The following is a 15,560-nucleotide window of genomic DNA, read 5'->3' as shown; positions in this document are numbered from 1 at the left end:
CTTAGTATCTCTATCTCTCTTGGTACTTACACGGCTCTCATCACCACAGTATCTGAGCACCCTACGTTTCATGCTTACATCCTCTGTGACCTAACCCTTTGCCCAACACCCAGGAGGCCTGGCCTGAAGCTGAAGAGATTTGGGCTCAGTGAGACCAAGTCAAGACCCTTTACTGAAAGTATCCTGGCAGCGACCCAGTCCCACTAAAAACAGGACGAGGGGGGCAGAGGAGAAAAACGGTTAGCTTAGGAACTTCAGCTGATCTCAGAGATCAATGGTATCAGATGACAGAACGAGGAGTAATGGTCTCAAGCTGCAGTGGGGGAGGTTTAGATTGGATATTAGGAAAAACTTTTTCACTAAGAGGGTGGTGAAACACTGGAATGCGTTACCTAGGGAGGTGGTAGAATCTCCTTCCTTAGAGGTTTTTAAGGTCAGGCTTGACAAAGCCCTGGCTGGGATGATTTAACTGGGAATTGGTCCTGCTTCGAGCAGGGGGTTGGACTAGATGACCTTCTGGGGTCCCTTCCAACCCTTATATTCTATGATTCTATGATTCTATGATTCAGAGAAAATTGTGTCATATGAGGAGAGAGCTGATCTCCAAAGTAGCTGGGTCTCAAAACACTAGAGTGAAATCTTGGGAGTTTTGCTATTGACTTATTCTTGTATTAAAAGCAGCACTGAGAATCACAACAGAAATATACTGAAAGCCAGAACAGATCACAGAGCTCAGGTTTACAGTCTGTATACTCAGATCATTCCGCCCGTTCATAGGGCACTGAAATGCCTCTATGGCATATTAAAATGAATATAAGTGGAGTTGCCAGTGACACCTACACCAAAGCCGGCCTGCCATTGTGGTTGAGGCCATTGTGTTACCCTGTTACCTGTCCCCCAGGATTAGCGCTGAGAACATGGAGGTGAGATGGTTCCGACCTGAGTTCTCTTCAGTTGTTCACCGCTATCATGAGGGCAAGGGTCTGTATGGGGAGCAGATGGCAGAATATCATGGAAGGACGGAGATTTTGAAAGATGGCATTCTGGGTGGGAATGTTTCCTTGCAGATTCTTAATATCAGAAGCTCTGATGAAGGACAATACAACTGTTTTGTTCAAGATGGTCTTTTTTATGAAGAAGTTTTGTTGGAACTGAAGGTAGCAGGTCAGCAGCTCATGCCTGTATTATCTTAGCGTGGGCTGCAGGTTTTATTCTTTCCTACTGCAACAACTGTGACTAACAACTTGTGAATTATTGCAGAGTAACACAGGGTGTCTAGATTTCACCACATGACCACAGACATATACTTTGGAAAATATGTTGAAAACTTTTCCAACATTTCATTAAAGACATTTGCAGAACGGTCAAGAGATTTCCTTGCCCAAAAGAAGTTCTTGATTGACTCCCAAAGGGGCCCTTAGTTAGGAGGGAAAGGACTTCTAGACAAATATGGGTCTGATTTACACTAGACAATTAGGAACTGTCTCACAAAGCAGAGCGGGAGTGGCTGCTCTTTGCAACTCAGCAGTCCTGCCTGTAGGTACGCACCCCTCTCCTTTAACTCTGTTCTGACAGCCGGTGCTGTCCCTGCTCCAGGACATAAAACAAATCATTGTTGTGGAATGCTCCTGCTGCCTCCCACAATGCGAACAGAGGCAGGCAGGCAGAAAGTGCTGTGCAGAGTCAGGGAAGGAGACGGGGGCTGAGGTCGGGGTCTCCCTGTCCCCCTGCCTCAGGACGGGTTGCTTCCGGTGGCTGTCACACACACACATCCATTCCTGCCACAGTAACGACTTGCTTTGCGTCCTGGAGCAGTGAATAGTGGGATAAAGTGCACTCCTTTCATTGTGATGCAATTGCCGCCTATGTAAACGCGCTCTGCTGCCTGTGGGAAACAATGTGAACACAAACCAGTGTTTTTATTTCAGAGCTTTTCTAGCACCGACAAACCTGTCAGCGAAAAAACTTTGCAAGTGTGGACATAGCCTAAGTCTCCAGGCGGACAGCACTGGGTCAACAGAAGACAAGCTCATGGCCTTCCAATTTCTCTGCAGTCATCTTGAGGACCTGTGGCTAAGGTGGGACTGCTAGGTTTATATGGCCTTCGGATGGGGTCACTAATCTTGAGGACCTGTGGCTAAGGTGGGACTGCTAGGTTTATATGGCCTTCGGATGGGGTCACTACTGGTTGTTATTTAGGGGTACAGTCAAAATCACCTGCGGCTTTCTGATTGGCGGAGGCCAAATAATGGGGGTGGGGGATAGAAGTTTTGTATTTACCACTAGTAGGTAAGGTTGAGCATTTGTCCCCTGCTGCTTTGACACTGTAACCATGGAGCAAGTTAGATTTATTAATTTCAAAAGCAAGCCAACAAAATGTCTATCCAATGCACTAAAAATGGATTTTTGAAAAAAATCATATCCCATTTCGATATTTAAATGAAGTGGCCAGATTTCCCAGCGTGTTCAATATTAGATTGCTCTTGGGCTGAGAGGGCAATATGTCTTACTGATTCAGTGAGATTATTTTAAATATTCGTTTACTTGTTTTTCTGTGTACGTGAGTATTGGGAATTCACGGCTAAGTCATGGAATTAACACACATTGATGTAATTTTCTTCTAGGTTTGGGCTCCAATCCTCTTATCTCTGTGGAGAGTTACCAGGATGGAGGGATCCGGGTGGTTTGTCAATCGACTGGGTGGTATCCAGAGCCCGAGGTGCTGTGGAGAGATCTCAGTGGGCAAGAATTACCATCACTCTCTGAAGCAAAATCCCTGGGGGATAATGGCCTGTTTGAAAGAGAAAATTCTGTTATTATAAAAGAACATTCAAGCCAAAACTTGTCCCGTTGGATCAGGAACACCTTTCTCAATCAAGAAAAGGAAGCAACAATTTATATAGCAGGTCAGTTACCAGCCAAACTCACACAGTAATCACCACCGCTGAAACAAAACAAAATGTAGGAAACAAAGAACAGAAGCATCTGTGGTACAGATTTTACAGCAGGGGTGGGCAAACTATGGCCCGGGGGCCAGATCCGGCCCCTCAGGGCTTTGGATCCGGCCTGTGGGATTGCCAGCCCTGGGGAGCTGCAGGCCCCGCTGCTCCGGGGAGCGACCGGCACCAAGTCCCTGCAGCCCTGGGCGAGGGCTCTGCACGCTGCTCTTGCCTGTGGGTACCTCCCCCGAAGCTCCCATGGGCCAGGAACAGGAAACCGCGGCCAGTGGGATCTGCGGGGGACGATGCCTGGAGGCGAGGCAGTGCATGGAGCCCTCTGCCCCCCCTACTCCAGGGGCCACAGGGGTATGGTGCTGGCGGCTTCCCGGAGCAGCAGCGGGCTGGGGCCGGGGCCAGGGCCGGCAGGGAGCCTACCCTGGTCCCGGAGCTGCTCCAGGTAAGTGCCACCAGGCTGGAGCCCAAACCCCTCCTGCACCCCGCAAACCAACTCCTTGCCCTGAGCCCCTGCCGCATCCCCCACCCCTCCTGCATCCCAACCCCCTTCCCCTAGCCCCCTGCTGCATTCTGCACCCCTTCTGCACCCAAACCCCCTTCCCTGAGCCCCCTCATACACTCCGCATCCCTTCTCGGCCCCAACCCCTTGCCCATAGCCCCTTCCTGCACACCGCACCCCCTCCCACACCTCGCACTCCCTCCCGCACTCCAACCGCCTGCCCCAGCCCTGCATGCAATTTCCCCACCCAGATGTGGCCCTCGGGCCCAAAAGTTTGCCCACCCCTGTTTTACAATCTACATACAAACAAAGAAGATGGGAGACTGGTATCTTAACAGGGTCAAAATTTAAGCAATCTAGTTACCTTCATTTTGAATATTCAGAGTTATCAGTGTTTTGGGTTTCATGTAAATTAAATCTTAACTCTGCATTTCCTGAAACTCCTACTTAAAAAAAAAAAAAGAATGATTTTGAGAATGAATGTTCATCAAACCATTGGAACAGTTTGTTCCTACAAACCTAACTTCACCTCAGTCAGTTTTTGAATGTAGCAATTTTTATAATATGGTTTGTTTGCTCTCTTTTCACTACACGAAATGTCCACAACTTATGTGCTGCTCTTTCTATTGGCATTCAATGGGACTTGTGCTCATCTCTCACTTTGCCTTTGTCTACTCACAGAAGTTGCCCTGATTTTCTATTTAGCTATTGATGATACCTCTTGTCTGAACACTCTTATTTCAGTTTCAGAGTGTCCTATATATTTAGCTTAAGTCAGTTCCTTACTGATTTATGCTAAATGAATATAGAACACTATGAAGCTGATTTGCAATTTAAGGTTCTGTTAATTAGTGTAGTTAAATTGGGGCAGTCTTTTTATGTGGTCATCTACTGACTAATTTAAGAATGACTACACGAATGTTGCACCAATTTCAGTAAACCAGTGCACAAATCATGTGTGGAGAAGGTCCTAGGCATGTTTGAAATGTCCACCTTACCTAGATGACTTAAATGTTGTAAACTCAAGAACAACAAATGAATATGAATTAATTTGCTGCATTTACTCTTTGGATTAAGTGTGATTATGATTCATCCAAATATTTGGAGAAAGTAGCGCGTGGCAAAAATATTCTCATTAATCTGGCAATTTCTGGAAGTTGCTGAATAGTCAGGGCCAAATTATTTGCTGGCATAACTCCACTGAAGTCAACAGCGTTTTATGAGCAAAGAATTTTCCCTTGAACTCTATGAATCTCTGAATACCAATGAATCAAATCAGGCCTGTTCATTCACAGGTAAATCATTGTTAAAGCTGTGTTGATTGGAGTCATTTTTAAAATCTGTTTCTGGTCTTTAGTGTAGATGACGTCATGTTTTCACTCTTATGACACTCAAGTGTTGCCAGGGAGTTTTTATTTATGTGTGCAATACAAAAAAAAATTGACTTTGTCCCTGCTTCCAAACTAATGCAAATCCTGGGGTTTTATTTTTCAGGTCACTTTTTCCCAAGGGTGAATCCGATGAAGTGGGCTGTAGCTCACTTTATGCTCATATAAATTGGTTAGTCTCTAAGGTGCCACAAGTCCTCCTGTTCTTTTTGGTGGCTCTGTGTGTGATCCTGGTGGGCTTTTTGGTGTCCTTGGCCTCTCTGTTTATTTACTGAAAATAAAAGGTAAATGTTATAGGAGAAAATATAGTGAAATTAGCAAGAAACTTTCTTCTAATAAATGAAAAAAGAACAAGAATGAAATTTTCCACTGGGCAATGCAGGGGAACCCTCCTCAGTCCCAGTAGACACTATGAATTAGTAAAGGTCCTTTTCCTCAACTGACAAGTAAATATTTGGTACAAAGTCAGGTCATTATAAAGAGTATGTGTAATTTTATTTTGGGAGCAGTTGTTTGTCATTGCATCTAATGTTAAAAAGGAATTGTGATGAGACAAAGCCTGATAAATTTCACCCCAAAAGGTTATATGAAAAAGTTATGCACAGTAGAAAGCAGGGGATTGAATAGACATCAGCTCTCATCCTGAACTTGAGTACTTGACAATAGTGAGAAAAAACATGTAGCAAATGGAGAAAGGAAACCCTTTTTTCCCCTGGTGTTGAGAACATTAAACCTCTCAAAGGCTTATGAATTATATAATCACTGTGCAACTTTCACAAAACTCAGACACTTGCGTAACAAAGGGGAAAAAATCTTAATAATTTATATTTGTTTCTGTTTATTTTAGGGGAACGGGGTAGAGAAATTGGTAAGTCTCATATTCTTTCCTCCAAGAAGTAAATCTTTTGTACCAGTTTGTCTCCTCAAGTTTAATTATTTAATCCAGACAAAGGTTGAAGCCCAGATATTGCACCACGAACATCAGTTAGAGGTGTGACTTTGATTTCAGTGGGTGTGGGATCAAACACGAAACACACAACTCTCATCACTAAAAGAATAATACTGATAATTTTAGGGCCTGATATTACGTTCCTTGCATGCCTAAAACTCCCAGCAAAGCCAATAGGACTGTGTAATATGCAAGGAAGGAGGACTGGTCTCTAAGGGCTAGCATTTTAATAATATTTGGACACCAAACTCCCATTGATATCAGTGGGAGTTGGGCACCTAAATACCTTTAAAAATCTGGCCCTAATTCCATAAACAATTCTAATCTTTAGAACTATAAATCCTTAAGAATAATCAGTTACTTTTGGATATTTGTCTCTAGTGTAGACACAAAATAACATATTGATAATAGCTTAGTATGTAGATAATGAGAAATCATAAAGAAAAGATTCTTTAAAATGTATCTTCACTGAGGGTGAAATTCTCTCAGCACTGGAGAGACCAGGAAGACTGTGTGCCCCCAAATGTCCTCATCTGACAAGTAAATAGTTTGGCCAAAGTTGAATCATCACAGAGACTGTGTGTAATTTCATTTTGGGAGCAGTTGTTTGTCATTTCATTTAATGTTAAAAAGGAATTGGGGTGAGACTAAGCCTGATAAATTACCCCAATAGGTAATATGAAAAAGTTATACACCGTAGAAAATAGGAGTTCAAATAGACGTGAAATTTAGTGAGAAATAACACCTAAGAGATGGAGAAAGGAAAATGTTTTTCTCTTGGTGTTGAAAACATTAAACCCATCGAAGACTCATGAAGCATATAATCACTGTGCAACTTTCACAAAACTCAGACAACCCTATAACCAAGGAAAAATGCTCCTAATAAGAATTTATCTTTATTTCTGTTTATTTTTTAGAGACACACGATGCAGTAATTAGTAAGTGTCATACTCTTTCCTCCTGCAATGAAACCTTTTGTACAAATTTGTGTCCTCAAATTTCATGTTTTTAACCCAGAAGAAGATTAAAGCCCTGATGCTGGACCACTAGCATCAATCAGAGCTGTGACTTTGATTTCAGTGGGTGTTGGAATGCACAAGTCATATCACTAAAAGAACAATGTTGATAATTTTAGAAACTGCTTTTACATTCCTTGCAGCCCTAAATCTCCCAGCAAAGTGAATGGGAATACATCATATAGAAGGAATCAGGACTGGGCTCTAAGGGCTAGCTTTTTTATGATATTTGGAAACGGAACTCCCATTGAAATCAACGGGGTAGGCCCCAAACACCTTTAAAAATCTGGCCCTAATTTCATAAGGAATTCAAAACTTTAGAATGATAAATCCTTGCAAATGACAAGTTTCTTTTTGATCCTTATCTGTAGTGTAGACACAAAATTATTCAGCATGAATAAAATGTTTAATTAGTATCTAGGTTCTAGAAATTGATATAATGAAAACACTCCTTTCAGTCTGCATTAACTGAAAATATTCCAGATTCACTTTTACATATTTCTCTTTGCTTTATTTACCTATGTTTAGGGAAATATCTTTTAAAATATTTAGTTCAGTTTTTCTCTTAATTGAACCCCTATTATTCGTATTAATTATAAATAATAATTAAAAGGTTACATCAACTTGAAAATCACATGAAATATCAGAGATACAGAATTGATAACAATTCAGTATGTAGGTAGCAGCAAATCATAAAGAAAACATTATTTAAAATAGGTTTCAGAGTCCCAGCCGTGTTAGTCTGTATCCGCAAAAAGAACAGGAGGACTTGTGGCACCTTAGAGACGAACCAATTTATTTGAGCATGAGCTTTCGTGAGCTGCAGCTCACTTCATCTTCACTGAGGGTGAAATTCACCTAGTGTTGCAGTCCCCACGAAGTGGGAGACCAGAGGGATTCTGTACCTCTTCTACATAGCCACACCACCCGGCCCAGTGCCTTGGGTTTTACCTCTTATTATTTTCAGCTCTCTCACTACATGTCTCACTTTAGATAAGCTATTACCAACAGGAGAGTGGGTTTGTTTGTGGGGGGGGGGTTGGGGGTGGGGGGGAGAAAACCTGGATTTGTGCTGGAAATGGCCCACCTTGATTATCATACACATTGTAAGGAGAGTGATCACTTTAGATAAGCTATTACCAGCAGGAGAGTGGGTTTGTGGGGTGTGGGGGGTGAGAAAACCTGGATTTGTGCTGGAAATGGCCCACCTTGATTATCATACACATTGTAAGGAGAGTGATCACTTTAGATAAGCTATTACCAGCAGGAGAGTGGGTTTGTGGGGTGTGGGGGGTGAGAAAACCTGGATTTGTGCTGGAAATGGCCCACCTTGATTATCATACACAGTGCTAATAAACAATGGTCACATAAACACCACCCTATACCGGAAACCTACTGACCGCTATTCCTACCTGCATGCCTCCAGCTTTCACCCTGACCACACCACACGATCCATCGTCTACAGCCAAGCTCTGCGATACAACCGCATTTGCTCCAACCCCTCAGACAGAGACAAACACCTACAAGATCTCTGTCAAGCTTTCTTACAACTACAATACCCACCTGCAGAAGTAAAGAAACGGATTGATAGAGCCAGAAGAGTTCCCAGAAGTTACCTACTACAGGACAGGCCTAACAAAGAAAATAACAGAACGCCGCTAGCGGTCACCTTCAGCCCCCAACTAAAACCCCTCCAACGCATTATTAAGGATCTACAACCTATCCTAAAGGATGACCCAACACTCTCACAAGTCTTGGGAGACAGGCCAGTCCTTGCCTACAGACAGCCCCGCAACCTGAAGCAAATACTCACCAGCAACCACATACCACACAACAGAACCACTAACCCAGGAACATATCCTTGCAACAAAGCCCGTTGCCAATTGTGCCCACATATCTATTCAGGGGACACCATCACAGGGCCTAATCAGCCACACTATCAGAGGCTCGTTCACCTGCACATCCACCAATGTGATATATGCCATCATGTGCCAGCAATGCCCCTCTGCCATGTACATTGGTCAAACTGGACAGTCTCTACGTAAAAGAATCAATGGACACAAATCAGATGTCAAGAATTATAACATTCATAAACCAGTCGGAGAACACTTCAATCTCTCTGGTCACGCAATCACAGACATGAAGGTCGCTATCTTAAAACAAAAAAACTTCAAATCCAGACTCCAGCGAGAAACTGCTGAATTGGAATTCATTTGCAAATTGGATACTATTAATTTAGGCTTAAATAGAGACTGGGAGTGGCTAAGTCATTATGCAAGGTAGCCTGTTTCCTCTTGTTTTTTCCTACCCCCCCCCCCCCCCCGATGTTCTGGTTTAACTTGGATTTAAACTTGGAGAGTGGTCAGTTTGGATGAGCTATTACCAGCAGGAGAGTGAGTTTGTGTGTGTATGGGGGTGGGGGGGATGTGAGAAAACCTGGATTTGTGCAGGAAATAGCCCGACTTGATTATCATGCACATTGTGTAAAGAGTTGTCACTTTGGATGGGCTATCACCAGCAGGAGAGTGAATTTGTGTGGGGGGGTGGAGGGTGAGAAAACCTGGATTTGTGCTGGAAATGGCCCAACCTGATGATCACTTTAGATAAGCTATTACCAGCAGGACAGTGGGGTGGGAGGACGTATTGTTTCATGGTCTCTGTGTATATAATGTCTTCTGCAGTTTCCACGGTATGCATCCGATGAAGTGAGCTGTAGCTCACGAAAGCTCATGCTCAAATAAATTGGTTAGTCTCTAAGGTGCCACAAGTCCTCCTTTTCTTTTTGCGAATCTTAGCAACGTACGTCAGGGGAACCGTTATTAATGAAGTATCAGTAAAAGGTCAGAATGGGATCATGTCAGTGTCACAGTAGAGGGCTCTGTGATGGTTTTCAATTTGTCATCCCACCCTAGCCACCACCTAGCACATGTTTGAACCTCTTCCTCTCTTAGCGTTGCTCGTTATCAGAGAAGGGGAGAGAGAGTGAGCCATAGAGACAGAGACCTAGTGACTGAAGGAAACATTTCTTTGCTCTTTGCTTGGCTCTGTCAGTTATTTGGGTACAAACTCACCCCCCACCCATTGTCTCTGCTGGACTCAATGGGCAGGAAGAGCTCAGCTGTCAATGGGACTTGGGGAGCTTGGGACATTACTGTGAGTTGCTTGAATAGTTAGGTGAAAATCTCCTAAACATGGAAACAAGCTCAAGGCTGCTGGAATTCATCTTGCATCTGTTGAAGCTACAAGGCAGAGTACTAAGTACAACATTTAAACTTATGTTTGACCTCAGAGAATTAAACAAATGTGTCTGTGAAAAGAGGGGAGTCGAATTCAATCCCTTGTCCCCATTAATGTGCAAACCAGGAAGGAACCTGTTGCTTTGCATTCCTGACATTTTTCAGAGTACACAAGTACTCCTTTTCTCATTCCTGACATTGTATCGCCATCAGGTGGCCATTCTGTCTCAGTCCCTTGAATTAAAAAATTGGTTTTTTTTCATAGAAACCATATTTTCCTCTTAGAGACAGAGGAGCAGATTAATCTACAAAGGGAAAGTGATTCCAAGGCAGTTTTGGAGGAGACGGGAACATTTTCAGCATCACTAAATTATTTTGTTGTGTCTCACAGGGAGAGAGAAAATAAACCTATTAATTTGAGCTACCGACACACTTCACAGGATGAAATACACAATTTTATGCTCAGTGAGTTGTGTTCATTTAAGTAATATGAAAAATACGCTTTGGGAGTGCGTGAAAACCTCATGGCATTGAACAACCCACTTGATATAGTTAATGTACGACATGATATTTAAAGAAGTTAAGAACGATGCGCTTATAAATTAACGTGTTGTGCCATTTACACACGCACGAGACACAGCAGAAACGGAATTATGTGAGCTACTAAAATTTCCATTTTCTCACAGCATTTTAGTTCTCAAGGTTGTTTTAATTTGCTTATGTTTTTGGAGCTAGAAATGGGGAAAGAGTACACTGAAGTCTGTGGAATTACCGCAGTGAGGGATTAGTGTCATTATTTGTCAATAGCAAGAGCCTTTGTTAACACAGAGTTAACTTTGACTGTGAATATCTCTTACCCTTCCAGAAACTGAGTTCAGTAAAACTCAAACTCTGGAAGAACAGGGAATACAGAGCGACGGTACGTGCCCAGATAACCTTAACTCTGCCCTCTAGAAGAGAATCCCTGATCGCATATGAGAACAAAGAAAGGTTTGGGGACAAATTACAGCTACTTCCCAAGAGTTTGTTTCTTCTGTAATTAATTAATCCCGGCCCCATCAGTTGATCCTGGCCTGGTGTCTGGCCGTGGAATTTACTGTTTCCTATTTTTATCCCAGCATATTTAAAGACGAAACTGCTTTACAAAAGTTCCTTTATTTTAGGTGATACAAACAGGCCACTTCCCCACCTATTTCAAGGAGATGGAATTTTCCCAACCCACAGGGAACTTAACATAACACGCTCAAGATCACACATTCCTTAGGAGAAAATGAAGGGAGAAAAAAACAAAAACAAACCCACCAAACCATTCCTGTTTCTACCCAAATGATCAATGAGACCAGAAAGTGACGCTGTGCAATTAACGATCTGGTACTACACTAACTCTGCGGTTACTTAGATGCAGCCACAACCGGCTCTGTGGTTGGTAACCTTACAGAGACGCTGCGGGTGATCATGAACTCGAAGCACATTCCCTTTAAACAGCTGCCATTGGAAGGCATCTGACAGTCACAAGGAACAACGATCTGTGTTCAAGGAAGGTGGCCATTTATTTGAGCCCCAATTTATATTGTGTGCACAAAGAGAGGATCGAATGTGTAACAGGTAGTTTGGTAAATCGTGGTTATTTTATTTTTGGAGCAGACTCCTGTCCACCTCCAGTAGAGTTCTCAGTCCCAATGGCAACTTACTTACCGAATGTAACACAAACTAGTCCATTCCTCCCAAGGGGATGGGGTTCTTGTTCTTCTACGCATTGTAGACCATGGAGACCAAGGACCTGCAAATGTGTCTTCATGTGTCTTTGTTTCATTGACGAAAACATAAACTAGACACTCAGAGGATTGGAAGTGATTTCAGCTGAGGGACCTGTTTGCTAGGTTTCTATGCATTTGCACAGGAAAACACTGAGTGCTTCCATTCATCCCTATTCAGTTGAATTTCCGAACATAATGGAAATGGATATGTGCTTATTTTTGTTAAGGGAACAGGCTTGTAAGGGGGCACTTGGATTTGAACCAAGGATCACTTAAGCTGCAGTCAAACACTCGAGCACTGAGCTACACCCCCCATGGCATTGGCATAGGCAAGTCAGTGATCTTAAGGATTTTGCTCAGAGAGCTCCTTTTCCATTCCCAGACCATGGGTGGTTTTAAAAATGGGGTTTGATTAAACTTTATCTATACATGTAGACCCCACAGCTTGCCCACCCACTGACACAGCTTCTCCCACTGACATAGCTACCATCTCTCAGGGAGGTGGATTAACTACACGGACAGGACAGCTCTCGCCCATCCCCTTAGAGCATCTTCATTAATTATGAATAAGTAGGAAATAACCGACTGAATGGACAGCAACCAATTTATCAAATATTGCTGAGCCTGCATTCAATTTTGCGGATGATACTAAACTTGGAGGAGTGGTAGATACGCTGGAGGGGAGGGATAGGATACAGAAGGACCTAGACAAATTGGAGGATTGGGCCAAAAGAAATCTGATGAGGTTCAATAAGGATAAGTGCAGGGTCCTGCACTTAGGATGGAAGAACCCAATGCACAGCTACAGACTAGGGACCGAATGGCTAGGCAGCAGTTCTGCAGAAAAGGACCTAGGGGTGACAGTGGACGAGAAGCTGGATATGAGTCAGCAGTGTGCCCTTGTTGCCAAGAAGGCCAATGGCATTTTGGGATGTATAAGTAGGGGCATAGCGAGCAGATCGAGGGACGTGATCATCCCCCTCTATTCGACATTGGTGAGACCTCATCTGGAGTACTGTGTCCAGTTTGGGGCCCCACACTACAAGAAGGATGTGGATAAATTGGAGAGAGTCCAGCGAAGGGCAACAAAAATGATTAGGGCTCTGGAACACATGAGTTATGAGGAGAGGCTGAGGGAGCTGGGATTGTTTAGCCTGCAGAAGAGAAGAGTGAGAAGGATTTGATAGCTGCTTTCAACTACCTGAAAGGGGGTTCCAAAGAGGATGGATTTAGACTGTTCTCAGTGGTGGCAGATGGCAGAATAAAGAGTGATGGTCTCAAGTTGCAGTGGGGGAGGTCTAGGTTGGATATTAGGAAACACTATTTCCCTAGGAGGGTGGTGAAGACTGGAATGGGTTCCCTGGGGAGGTGGTGGAATCTCCTTCCTTAGAGGTGTATAAGGCTCGGCTTGACAAAGCCCTGGCTGGGATGATTTAGTTGGGGTTGGTCCTGCTTTGAGCAGGGATTTGGACTAGATGACCTCCTGAGGTCTCGTCCAACCCTGATCGAGGCTTAGAATAACATATCCCAACAAACGGTCCGTTGAGCTAAGTGCAAATCCCTCTCGTAATCCCCCTCTGTCCAGTAGCCCCAGGGCACGTTCCAAGCGTTGGATTCGAGCTGCTGAGTCAGCTTCCTGCAGTGAGTTTCAGCCTTCCCAGAGGTAATTTGTGGGGGCTCGCTGTTTTCGGATGTTCTTGTTTAATTCCCATCCATCCAATTCAAATGAGTTTGAAATTACTCATAGCAACATTCTTTCACCTACTTTGGTAAACTGAGAACAGTTAAAAGAAAAGGAGGACTTGTGGCACCTTAGAGACTAACCAATTTATTTGAGCATGAGCTTTCGTGAGCTACAGCTCACTTCATCGGATGCATGCTCTGAAACCTGAGAACAGTTAGGAAATCTTGTACTGAGAGACCAGTGAGTGGGGAACAGAGCGATAGTCATTTGTAAACCAGTTGCATTAAGAACCACAGGTCTCTGGATGGGGGTAGCCCACCGTGGGGATGGGGGTGTCAGAGGCAATTTGGAGGGAGGTGGCGGAGTAGAGGGTGGAAGAGGTTGAATTAGGGTACATTTTCCCTTGGCCCCGAAAGGGGCAGCACGACATGCCCAATTAAAAGGGGGTGTCACGCCTGAAGAATTTACAATATCCACCAAAATAACAGTAACAACAAGACAAACACAGAACACAATGTTTTGTTGCGACAGGGGACCCACGGCGTTCTGGGTTTTCTTCCACTGGTGCCAGCTTGCCCAGAAAGTGTCTGAAAAACAAAATAAGCATTCCCCAGCCCCTGGGTGGGGACAGATGATTGCTTAAAAATGCCCCTTTCTTTTCACATTTTTTTGCCTGACTGCAGGAAAACCGAAGAATTACCTTTATATTTTGTTTGTTTGTTTTGTACAAAGGATACTTGCTGCATACCTAGGCAGAGGAGGCCTGTCTATGTAAACACGGTCTGTTCCTGAAGTCTTTCCCCCCAGCTCATCACTAGATGTGAGGGGGAGGTCATTCAGACCCTCCTTACACTTAGTGTTTAAAAACTCCTTATTGTCCCTATTGTCACGGAGTCCCTGGGCGATGCTCTGGAACTGCTCCCCATGAAGCCAGTCAGGACTCTGGGGCAGTCGCCTTTCTGTGAGCAGCCTGTCTTCAGGACACGCAGCTCACACAGCTTCCACCTTCCTGGGTCTGACCTCGGAGCATTCAGCATCCTCTGCCCCTCCGTGCGCTTCCCACAGCGAGTCCGCTCAGGCGGGGTCCTGGGGAAGCCAGAGGGTCCTGCACCCCAACTTCGCAGTCAGATGGGACTCTCAGCCAGCCAGTAAAACAGAAGGTTTATTAGACGACAGGAACATGGTCTAAAACAGAGCTTGCAGGTGCAGAGAACGGGACCCCTCAGCTGGGTCCATTTTGGGGGGCAGTGAGCCAGACAACCACGTCTGCACTTCACTCCATGTCCCAGCCAGCCCCAAACTGAAAACCCCCTCCAGCCCCTCCTCCTCTGGGCTTTGTTCCTTTCCCGGGCCAGGTGGTCACCTGATTCCTTTGTTCTCCAACCCTTCAGCTCTCACCTTGCAGGGGGGGAAGGGCCCAGGCCATCAGTTGCCAGGAAACAGGGTGTCGGCCATTCTCTGTGTCCAGACTCCTGCACACACATGCCCTCTAGGGCTCTGCAATGATCATACACCCTTACTCCACCCCCTAGATACTTAAGAACTGCCTAGGGGAAACTGAGGCACCCCCACACTATTCAGAGGAAACATTAAGAACAGTCCCACTTCGTCACACCCTACCTCTGCTGGCCTTAGACATCTCCTCCCGTCTCTTTTTTGGCAGCTCAGATGAAGTGGCCGAGTGGTTAAGGTGATGGTCTGCTAATCCATTATGCTTTGCACGCATGGGTTCAAATCCCATCTTTGTTGTGTGCATTTAGTCTTCTGCCCTTCTTCACAAACCGCCGTCTCCCCTTTGGTACAATGACAGATCAAGCCACATTGCTTCCTGTAAACAAAAACCTTCTCAGGAACTCAGACCTCTCTTGCTTTCAATAAAATATGTCTAAATTCCAGATTTCTTAAAGAATTCTGTGTTTCTTAGGTAACATCCTCATAATCTCCCCCAAACACCCTGGGACCTGCACAAATAATTAAAATGCCCCCACCTCAGCAAGGCCACGACAGTGGCCCATAGCTAGAGTGTCTAGGTCAAGCTGTTCTGAAGGAGGCAACTCAAAGATTTTCTCTCTGCTTC

At 44.3% G+C, this 15,560-nt stretch overlaps 1 long non-coding RNA gene and 1 other non-coding gene across 2 annotated transcripts in view; both read left to right on the top strand.

Annotated features, from left to right (window-relative positions):
• The window catches only part of LOC142070339 (uncharacterized), a 32,538-nt gene extending 29,838 nt beyond the window's left edge, over nucleotides 1–2,700 (top strand). The window contains exons 2-3 of the long non-coding RNA XR_012666297.1: nucleotides 1,929–2,078; nucleotides 2,625–2,700. This is a non-coding gene — a long non-coding RNA (uncharacterized LOC142070339). The remainder of the gene's footprint in view (nucleotides 1–1,928; nucleotides 2,079–2,624) is intronic.
• Nucleotides 2,701–15,150: 12,450 nt separating this feature from the next.
• TRNAS-GCU (transfer RNA serine (anticodon GCU)) lies at nucleotides 15,151–15,232 on the top strand. Its single transcript has one exon. It is a non-coding gene; the product is annotated as a tRNA-Ser (tRNA).
• The last annotated feature ends 328 nt before the right edge of the window (nucleotides 15,233–15,560 follow it).

Source organism: Caretta caretta, chromosome 28 (genome assembly GCF_965140235.1).
Source record: "Caretta caretta isolate rCarCar2 chromosome 28, rCarCar1.hap1, whole genome shotgun sequence".
Classification (NCBI taxonomy): domain Eukaryota; kingdom Metazoa; phylum Chordata; order Testudines; family Cheloniidae; genus Caretta; species Caretta caretta.
Note: the sequence above shows the minus strand (reverse complement) of the source record. Positions and strands in the feature narration are given on the sequence as shown.